General features: G+C 49.8%; 1 long non-coding RNA gene across 1 annotated transcript in view; it reads left to right on the top strand.

Annotated features, from left to right (window-relative positions):
* The window catches only part of LOC138522708 (uncharacterized), a 202,336-nt gene extending 194,276 nt beyond the window's left edge, over positions 1-8,060 (top strand). Inside the window, exon 4 of the long non-coding RNA XR_011283328.1 lies at positions 7,844-8,060. This is a non-coding gene — a long non-coding RNA (uncharacterized lncRNA). The remainder of the gene's footprint in view (positions 1-7,843) is intronic.
* The last annotated feature ends 2,782 nt before the right edge of the window (positions 8,061-10,842 follow it).

Below are 10,842 nucleotides of genomic sequence, written 5' to 3' on the forward strand. Positions count from 1 at the left end.
GCAATGTTGCAGCCGCAGCAAGGGTAGGTAACCCCTGGCTAACAATAATTGGGCGCATGGCAGCTGGTCATGTTGCAGGCACAGCAAGGGTAGTTAAACCCTGGCTAACAATAATTGAAGCGCGTGGCAGCTGGTCATGTTGCAGCCTCAGCAAGGGTAGTTAACCCCTGGCTAACAATAATTGAAGCGCGTAGAAGCTGGTCATGTTGCAGGCACGGCAAGGGTACTTAACCCCTGACTAACAATAATTGAAGCGCATGGCAGCTGGTCATGTTGCAGCCACGGCAAGGGTAGTTAAATCCTGGCTAACAATAATTGGAGCACATGTCAGCTGGTGATGTTGTAGCCACAGCAAGGATAGTTAACCCCTCGCTAACAATAATCGAAGCGCATGGCAGCTGGTGATGTTGCAGCCACAGCAAGGGTAGTTAACCCCTGGGTAACAATAATTGAAGCGCATGGCAGCTGGTAATGTTGAAGCCACAGCAAGGGTAGTTTACCCCTGACTAACAATATTTGAAGCGTATGGCAGCTGGTCATGTTGCAGCCACAGCAAGGGTAGTTAATCCCTGGCTAACAATAATTGAAGCGCATGGCAGCTGGTGATGTTGCAGACACAGCAAGGGTAGTTAACCCCTGGCTAACAATAATTGAAGCGCATGGCAGCTGGTGATGTTGTAGCCACAGCGAGGGTAGTTAACCCCTGGCTAACAATAATTGAAGCGCATGGCAGCTGGTCATGTTTCAGCCACAGCGAGGGTAGTTAACCCCTGGCTAACAATAATTGAAGCGCATGGCAGCTGGTGATGTTGCAGCCACAGCCAGGGTAGTTAAGCCCTGGCTAACAATAATTGAAGCGCATGGCAGCTGGTGATGTTGCAGCCACAGCCAGGGTAGTTAAGCCCTGGCTAACAATAATTGAAGCGCATGGCAGATGGTCATGTTGCAGGCACCACAAGGGTAGTTAACCCCTGGCTAACATTAATTGATGTGCATGTCAGCTGGTCATGTTGCAGCCACAGAAAGGGTAGTTAACCCCTGGCTAACAATAATTGAAGCGCATGGCAGCTGGTCATGTTGCAGCCACAGCAAGGGTAGTTAACCCCAGGCTAACATTAATTGAAGCGCATGGCAGCTGGTCATGCTGCAGCCACAGCAAGGGTAGTTAACCCATGGCTAACAATAATTGAAGCGCATGGCAGCTGGTCATGTTGCAGGAACAGCAAGGGTAGTTAACTCCTGGCTAACATTAATTGATGTGCATGGCAGCTGGTCATTTTGCAGCCACAGAAAGGATGGTTAACCCCTGGCTAACATGAATTGATGTGCATGGCAGCTGGTCATTTTGCAGCCACAGAAAGGATGTTTAACCCCTGGCTAACAATAATTGAAGCGCATGGCAGCTGGTGAAGTTGCAGCAACAGCCATGGTAGTTAAGCCCTGGCTAACAATAATTGAAGCACATGGCAGCTGGTGATGTTGCAGCCACAGCAGGGGTAGTTAACCCCTGGCTAACATTAATTTAAGCGCATGGCAGCTGGTCATGTTGCAGGCACTGTAAGGGTAGTTAACCCCTGGCTAACATTAATTGATGTGCATGTCAGCTGGTCATGTTGCACCCACAGAAGGGTAGTTAAACCCTGGCTAACAATAATTGAAGCGCATGGCAGCTAGTCATGTTGCAGCCACAGCAAGGGTAGTTAACCTCAGGCTAACATTAATTGAACCGCATGGCAGCTGGTCATTTTGCAGCCACAGAAAGGATAGTTAACCCCTGGCTAACAATAATTGAAGCGCATGGCAGCTGGTGATGTTGCAGGCACGGCAAGGGTACTTAACCCCTGACTAACAATAATTGAAGCGCATGGCAGCTGGTCATGTTGCAGCCACGGCAAGGGTAGTTAATATCCTGGCTGACAATAATTGGAGCGGATGTCAGCTGGTGATGTTGCAGCCACAGCAAGGATAGTTAACTCCTTGCTAACAATAATTGAAGCGCATGGCAGCTGGTGATGTTGCAGCCACAGCAAGGGTAATTAACCCCTGGGTAAAAATAATTGAAGTGCATGGCAGCTGGTAATGTTGTAGCCACAGCAAGGGTAGTTTACCCCTGCCTAACAATATTTGAAGCGCATGGCAGCTGGTCAGGTTGCAGCCACAGCAAGGGTAGTTAACCCCTGGCTAACAATAATTGAAGCGCATGGCAGCTGGTGATGTTACAGACACAGCAAGGGTAGTTAACCCCTGGCTAACAATAATTTAAGCGCATGACAGCTGGTCATGTTGCAGCCACAGCAAGGGTAGTTAACCCCGGGCTAACAATAATTGAAGAGCATGGCAGATGGTGATGTTCCAGCCACAGCAAGGGTAGTTAACCCCTGGTTAACAATAAATGAAGCGCATGGCCTCTGGTCATATTGCAGCGACAGCAAAGGTAGTTAACCCCTGGCTAACAATAATTGAAGCGCATGGCAGCTGGTGGTGTTGCAGCCACAGCCAGGGTAGTTAAGCCCTGGCTAACAATAATTGAAGCGCATGGCAGCTGGTGATGTTGCAGCCACAGCAAGTTAACCCCTGGCTAACAATCATTGAAGAGCATGGCAGCTGGTCATGTTGCATGCACAGCAAGGGTAGTTAACTGTTGGCTAACAATAATTGAAGCGCATGCCAGCTGGTCATGTTGCAGCCACGGCAAGGGTAGTTAATATCCTGGCTAACAATATTTGAAGAGCATGTCAGCTGGTGATGTTGCAGCCACTGCAAGGATAGTTAACTCCTTGCTAACAATAATTGAAGCGCATGGCAGCTGGTGATGTTGCATCCACAGCAAGGGTAGTTAACCCCTGGGTAAAAATAATTGAAGTGCATGGCAGCTGGTAATGTTGTAGCCACAGCAAGTGCAGTTTACCCCTGCCTAAGAATATTTGAAGCGCATGGCAGCTGGTCATGTTGCAGCCCCAGCAAGGGTAGTTAACCCCTGGCTAACAATAATTGAAGCACATGGCAGCTGGTGATGTTACAGACACAGCAAGGGTAGTTAACCCCTGGCTAACAATAATTGAAGCGCATGGCAGCTGGTCATGTTGCAGCCACAGCAAGGGTAGTTAACCCCTGGCTAACAATAATTGAAGAGCATGGCAGATGGTGATGTTCCAGCCACAGCAAGGGTAGTTAACCCCTGGTTAACAATAATTGAAGCACATGGCCACTGGTCATATTGCAGCCACAGCAAAGGTAGTTAACCCCTGGCTAACAATAATTGAAGCGCATGGCAGCTGGTGATGTTGCAGCCACAGCCAGGGTAGTTAAGCCCTGGCTAACAATAATTGAAGCGCATGGCAGCTGATTATGTTGCAGCCACAGCAAGGGTAGTTAACTCCTGGCTAACAATAATTGAAGCGCATGGCAGCTGGTCATGTTGCAGGCACAGCAAGGGTAGTTAACTCCTGGCTAACATTAATTGATGTGCATGGCAGCTGGTCATGTTGCAGCCACAGAAAGGATGTTTAACCCCTGGCTAACAATAATTGAAGCGCATGGCAGCTGGTGATGTTGCAGGCACAGCAAGGGTACTTAACCCCTGACTAACAATAATTGAAGCGCATGGCAGCTGGTCATGTTGCAGCCACGGCAAGGGTAGTTAATATCCTGGCTAACAATAATTGGAGCGCATGTCAGCTGGTGATGTTGCAGCCACAGCAAGGAGAGTTAACTCCTTGCTAACAATAATTGAAGCGCATGACAGCTGGTGATGTTGCAGCCACAGCAAGGGTAGTTAACCCCAGGGTAAAAATAATTGAAGTGCAAGGCAGCTGGTAATGTTGTAGCCACAGCAAGGGTAGTTTACCCCGGCCTAACAATATTTGAAGCGCATGGCAGCTGGTCATGTTGCAGCCACAGCAAGGGTAGTTAACCCCTCGCTAACAATAATTGAAGTGCATGGCAGCTGGTGATGTTGCAGACACAGCAAGGGTAGTTAACCCCTGGCTAACAATAATTGAAGCGCATGGCAGCTGGTCATGTTGCAGCCACAGCAAGGGTAGTTAACCCCTGGTTAACAATAATTGAAGAGCATGGCAGATGGTGATGTTCCAGCCACAGCAAGGGTAGTTAACCCCTGGTTAACAATAATTGAAGCGCATGGCCACTGGTCATATTGCAGCGACAGCAAAGGTAGTTAACCCCTGGCTAACAATAATTGAAGCGCATGGCAGCTGGTGATGTTGCAGCCACAGCCAGGGTAGTTAAGCCCGGGCTAACAATAATTGAAGCGCATGGCAGCTGGTGATGTTGCAGCCACAGCAAGGGTAGTTAACCCCTGGCTAATAATCATTGAAGCGCATGGCATCTGGTCATGTTGCATGCACAGCAAGGGTAGTTAACCGTTGGCTAACAATAATTGAAGCGCATAGCAGCTGGTGATGTTGCAGACACAGCAAGGGTAGTTAGTCCCTGGCTAACAAAAATTGAAGCGCATGGCAGCTGGTGATGTTGCAGCCACAGCAAGGGTAGTTAACCCCTGGCTAACAATAATTGAAACACATGGCAGCTGGTCATGTTGCAGGCACTACAAGGGTAGTTAACCCCTGGCTAACATTAATTGATGTGCATGGCAGCTGGTCATTTTGCAGCCACAGAAAGGATAGTTAACCCCTGGCTAACAATAATTGAAGCGCATGGCAGCTGGTGATGTTGCAGCCACAGCAAGGGTAGTTAACCCCAGGCTAACATTAATTGAAGCGCATGGCAGCTGGTCATGCTGCAGCCACAGCAAGGGTAGTTAACCCCTGGCTAACAATAATTGAAGCGCATGGCAGCTGGTCATGTTGCAGGCACAGCAAGGGTAGTTAACTCCTGGCTAACATTAATTGATGTGCATGGCAGCTGGTCATTTTGCAGCCACAGAAAGGATAGTTAACCCCTGGCTAACAAAAATTGAAGCGCATGGCAGCTGGTGATGTTGGAGCCACAGCAAGGGTAGTTAACCCCATGCTAACATTAATTGAAGCGAATGGCAGCTGGTCATGCTGCAGCCACAGCAAGGGTAGTTAACCCCTTGCGCACAATAATTGAAGCACCTGCCATGTGATGTTTTGTAAAACATGCAGATGATAGAATAATAATTTCCAAAATCAACCAATTTAAGAATGTCTTGACAGCTTTTCTGTTAGTTCTGTTTTTATCCCTTGTAAAATAAAGTGCTTATAATTTACTGGTTTGTCTAATGTAGAAAAGATGGCTTAATAGTTCAGAAAACATGTTTGATTAAAATGGCTATTTTTCTTCTGTAGTACATAAACAAACATGTATTCATCTGGAACAAAATCCCAATCTGGATTGCGAGCATCCAGAGGAATAGAAACTGCTCTTCTGAACACCTGTGAAGAACTGCTCACATCCCTGGATTCCAACTCCTGTGCTGTCCTCATCCTCCTTGATCTCTCTTCTGCATTTGACACAGTGAACCATTCCATCCTCATAAAAAGGCTCCATGATACCCTTGGCATCTCGGAGCGGGCACTGGAGTGCCTTACCTGCTTCCTTGCTGACCGTTCCTCCAAAATCATTCTGGGCTCTTTCTCCTCCCCTACCACCACCTCCACCTGTGGCGTCCCCCGGGGCTCCATTCTTTCACCCATGCTCTTTAACATATATCTTTCTCTGCTGGACTGCCTCATTTCCTCATTATCCCCCACTTCCAGTGCTACGCTGATGACACACAACTCTTCTTCAAACTTCCTAATGAAGCCCTTGCACCTTCCTTCATCCCTGACTGCCTCTCAGCCATCCAGGCCTAGCGCACTGCTAATGACCTCTGCCTGAATGCCAGCAAAACCGAGATTCTACCTATTGGGTCCCTTGCACTCTGGCCTTCCTCCATGCCACCCCCATCCTCTGATGCCAGTCATCTTCGATTCCTCCCTTTCCTTCATCCCTCATATTCAGGACATCATCAAAAAGTCCCACCTTCAGCTCTTTCTTCTCAAAGGAACTCTAGTCTTATTCACCGTCCCCCAGAGACTCAATGTTACCCTTGCTCTGGTATTCTCCAGGCTAGACTATTGCAATAGCCTCTTCCTTAGTCTTCCTTTGACCACCCCGCAACCCCTCCAACAACCCAGAATATGGCAGTGAGACTTATCCTTGGTCTGAAGCCGAGGAACTGCATCTCTCCTGCCCTACAAAGCCTTCACAGGCTCCCGGCCTCAGCACGGATTAAATTCAGATCCCTCTGTATCATCCACAAGGATATCTGGTGCCGGGGACCACTCTATATTCAACGCTTCCTGATCAAATACTCCACTTCCAGACCACTACGTTCCCCTGGCACCAACTCCCTGCGTGTGAAGCGGTTTCCTAAACAGAGAGCTTATGGTCAATCACTTTCCTCGGCGGGTTCCTTTCTGTGGAATAGCCTCCCTCTGCAACTTGAGCAGGACCTACTTAAGCTCCATAAAAGCCTCAGGCCCTGTCTCTTTACCTCTTCCTTCTCCTCCTCTCTTCTCTGCTAATCATACAGTAGCGTGACTGATGTGCAGGGCGCTTATGTATCCACAGGGACCTGATCCCCCACATCTCTCATCCCAGCCGCTGTCTATATACTGCACTTACTCCCACAGGAGGTTGCACTTTCGCTCTTCTCTTCTTAAGCACTTCACCCCGAGCACTTCTCCATGAGCACCACAGCACCTATCCCTTACCCACCCCTCCCCTCTGCCATAGCTCTCAACCATTCGCCTCGCAAAGGCGGGTGAAATCACCCGATTTTGTTTTTGGCGGGTGAGACGCCCATTGGAATGAATGGGCGTGCAGGAGGCTTGGCGGGTGAGTCAGCCCTTTGCAAGGCGGGTGACACCCGCCAAAAGCGGGTGAGTTGAGAGCTATGCCTCTGCACTTGCATGTTCTGAACACTCACAAGGCCTAGTGGGTTCATCTCCCCTCCCTGTTATTCTCATTATTTGTTTGTACTATTAATTCAATTATCTATCTTGTTCTAATTCGTGTCTACCTTCCCCCCTCCCCACCCTTTTGCCCTGTGGGCACTTTGAAACAGTTGTTGCTAATTGTATAAGCGTCTAACAAATGGCCAATAAATAAATAAGAAACTCTGAGCTAATTCCTCAGTGTCACTGGGTTCACTAAACTAAACCTCTACAAAGTCCTTTCATGGTGTGTGTGGCTCTGAGAGAAAGATCTGTGCCTCTAGATTTCAGGAGTGCCTCAGGTTCAGGAATCTAGAACCTTCTGGTGGACACACACAACGGACAAGAAAGTAAAGTTACACATGGCAGGTGGTATCGTCTCACAGGCAACATCCCAGTCCTGACCGGTTTTTGATGGTTCTTGCGAATTGGTGAATGTTTGCCAATAGTTTATCCTATGTTGTCATGCTCACTGAATTGTCTGACAAACACAGTCCTTAATGCATAAATAGCCCGCAGGGGACAGCTTACACTTGCAGTCCTTGCCACCGGCCATGTTGGAGCATGCGCGACTGCATTACCATGCATGCCTACGGGTGCCCCCTGGTGTATGCAGGCAGAATTGCATGCAGATCCCAGCATCGGCGCCGGCATGAAAATGTAATGTGTGCAGCGGTGCATGTAGCGGCTGAGGGGGGTCAGAAGCAGCCTTTTTCCTCCAGCTGTGTGTAACACGTCATGGTTTGTAATTTGCGGGCTGTGGCCACGTCTCCATCCTACCTTTTGAACTGTGAAATCCTCATCCCACACTAAACTGAACCCCTGTTTCCCATTCTCTATTCACCCAGAACTATGCTGATTCTATTCTTAGCATCTAGAATGTTCTAAAATTATCCTTTGTTCCTTCTCTCTAACCACAGAGATTCCGGCTTTCCTGCTTCACAGTGCCAAGTACTGGCCTCTAAATTAAGATGGACCCTCCCCCACTCCCTGATTGGTGCTTTCAAAGGAATGCAGGATTACTCTCACGCTGCCATTGGCTAATTGACTCCCGCATGCTCTCGTTAAAGGAATAAGACTGCATCTTGACGTCAACTCCCTGGAACATTACACAATAAAGACCTCCCTGCACTCTCACTGGTGTGATTCATTTTAATGCCGACAATAGCTGTGGGAAGCCCGACTTCCTATGATGTGTTATTATACAGAGGGAGTGGGGGGGGCTATGCCTGTTGTCACCCCGCACCCAAGTTAAGGGCCTGTGGCAACGCTGTGGGCGCATAACAGGATGACGATAACACCTATTATAGCCCCCCACCCAGGGTGCAATGCCATTACTATATGGTTACATCACAAATACAGGTAAAAAAACTAAAGGAAACACGTTGACTTTGGGCTGGTGCAGTCTTGGCTCTGGGATACACTGAGCAGTGATGCAAAAGGTTTGGAGAAAAACATTAGGGCTTGCAACAATTGTTAAGGCCCTCTGCAGACGCATTGTGTAACATGGCCGCCAGCATTCCCATATTCTGATATGATATGATATGATATGGCATTTGTAACGCGCCTATACACAAGTGTTTCAAGGCGCGACGAGGCAGGGAGGGGGGAACAAGGGGAAGACAGACAACGATCCTACTAGGCCAGGTGACATTCAGATCGCGCAAGTGCAGGGGTAGGGGTAAGGGAGAGGTGCATGGGGAAGGGGAGGGGGGAAGTGCAGTACAAGGTAAGTAGAATAATAAATAAAAGGGCCAGCTGGTGGCAAGTGCAAGGTAAGTGCAGACAAGTGCTGGGAAGGGGGGGGCTGTAGGGATACAGAGACAGTCTCGCAGTGCAGGGGTTGCCAGGGAGGCAGTGCAAGGGGAGAGTGGCTGGGCCCAGGACCGAGGTCGGTGAGAGTGGCCCAGTTGCAATTCAGTGCAGTTTCAGCAAAGAATTAGCAGGGGAGAGAGAGAGAGAAAGCAGAAGCAAAGAGGAAGGTCTTGAGGTGCTTCCGGAACCGGAGATGGTTCTCCTCAAGTTTCAGGGGGGCAGGAAGGCTGTTCCCGAGGGAGGCCCTGCCGCGGAGAGAGACTTACCCCCAGCTCGTTGCTTCGAGAAGCGGCTGACCCTGAGGGAGTTGGAGACGGATGAGCGAAGGGCTCGGGAAGGAAGATATTTAGGAAGAGAGAGTTGAAGGTATTTAGGCCCCAGGCCCCAGAAGGCCTTGTGGACAATGCAGAGGGTTTTGAACTATATCCTCACAGCCACTGGGAGCCAGTGTAGAGATTTCAGTCCTGGAGAGATACAGTCCCTGGGCTTGAGGCCAAGGACAAGTCTCGCAGTTCTGTTCTGGTTGTGTTGCAGAGGGCGGAGTGTGGAGGCAGGCAGATTAAGATAGAGGCTGTTACAGTAGTCCAGCTTTGAGAGAACCAGGGCTCGGGAGACAGCGAGCTTCTGGGGGAAGGAGAGGAAGGGAAGAATACCTCTGAGGAGCTGCAGCTGGTAGTGTGACTTCTTAGAGACGTCAGATATATGAGGAGAGAAGGAGAGTGTGGAGTCAAAGATAACCCCAAGGTTTTTTGCCTTGCATGTGGGAGCAGGAAGAGGGCCAAGAGAGGCCGGCCAGAGAGCTGCAGGGAAGGAGGGAGTGGGTGTGCTGATGAGCAGAATCTCAGTCTTACTGGCATTAAGGCAGAGGTCATTGGCGGCACACCATTCCTGGATAGCAGACAGACAGTCAGAGATGAGGGAGGGAGAGGAGGAGGCCAAGGGTAGCCTGAAAATGAGCTGGGTATCGTCCGCATAGCACTGAAAGTTGGGGCAGAGAGCGGCGATGCGGTGGGCAAGGAGTGCCAGATACTGGTCGAACAGCCAGGGGGAGAGATTAGATCCCTGGGGGACACCACAGGTGGAGAAAAAGATGTCAGAGAGGAAGGACCCGAGTTGGTCCTGGGAGGGTCTATTGGAGAGGAAAGAGGTCAGCCACGCCAGAGCCTGACCAGTGATACCCAGGTTATCACAGAGACGGTTGAGCAGGATGGCATGGTTGACAGTGTCAAAGGCAGAAGAGAGTTCGAGCAGAATGAGAACACACAGAGTGTTGGAGTCGAGGTTCAAGAGCAGGTCCTCACGGATGTTCAGGAGAGCAGTTTCCGTGCTTCTGGCAGCTCTGAAGCCAGATTGATGGTCATGAAGACTGCCAACAGATTCAGCATGGAGGTTAAGCTGGGAGATGGCCAGTTTCTCCAGGAGCTTGCCCAGGAAGGGAGTGATGGAGATTGGGCGATAGTTAGCAGGGCAGGAGGGGTCAGAAGAGGGTTTCTTAAGAAGAGGGTGCACAAGGGAGTTCTTAAGGGGGGATGGGAAGACTCCAGAGGCGAAGGAGTGGTTGCAAAAGTCAGCCAGGGCAGGAGCCAGGGAGTCAATGTGGTCCTTGATAGTTTTGGAGGAACAGGGGTGAACCTGTTTAGACGAGACTTTCAAAGATCGGACTTTTCTGGAAACCTCCTCAGCAGAAAAAAGGGGAAAGGCAGATAAGGAGGGAGGAGGGGTGGCTGCAGAAGGGCCAGAGGAAGAGCCGGGCAGAGAGGGAGGGAGGTGGTAGGAGGAGAGTGAGGATAGGATGTCCTGAGTTTTAGAGATGAAGTGAGAGGCGAGTGCAGTGCAGAGGGCCTGGGAGGGGACAGGAGAGGTAGAGACTGCAGCAGAGTTGGCAAGCTCCTTGCAGATTTTAAAGAGTTCGGCCGAGTTGTTAGATGCCGCAGAGATGCGGGCTTGGATAAGGGCTCTCTTCTTGGTGAGAACGGAGAGACGGTATTGCCTTTGGAGCAGGCGGCAGGCCAGTTTGTCAGAGGATGAACATGAAGCACACCATTTCCTCTCTGCCACCCTGCACTTGCGTTTTAGGGTGACGAGATCCAAGTCATACCAGGAG

The sequence above is a fragment of the Ambystoma mexicanum genome, chromosome 1q (genome assembly GCF_040938575.1).
Source record: "Ambystoma mexicanum isolate Mex_15411 chromosome 1q, UKY_AmexF1_1, whole genome shotgun sequence".
NCBI classification, from domain to species: domain Eukaryota; kingdom Metazoa; phylum Chordata; class Amphibia; order Caudata; family Ambystomatidae; genus Ambystoma; species Ambystoma mexicanum.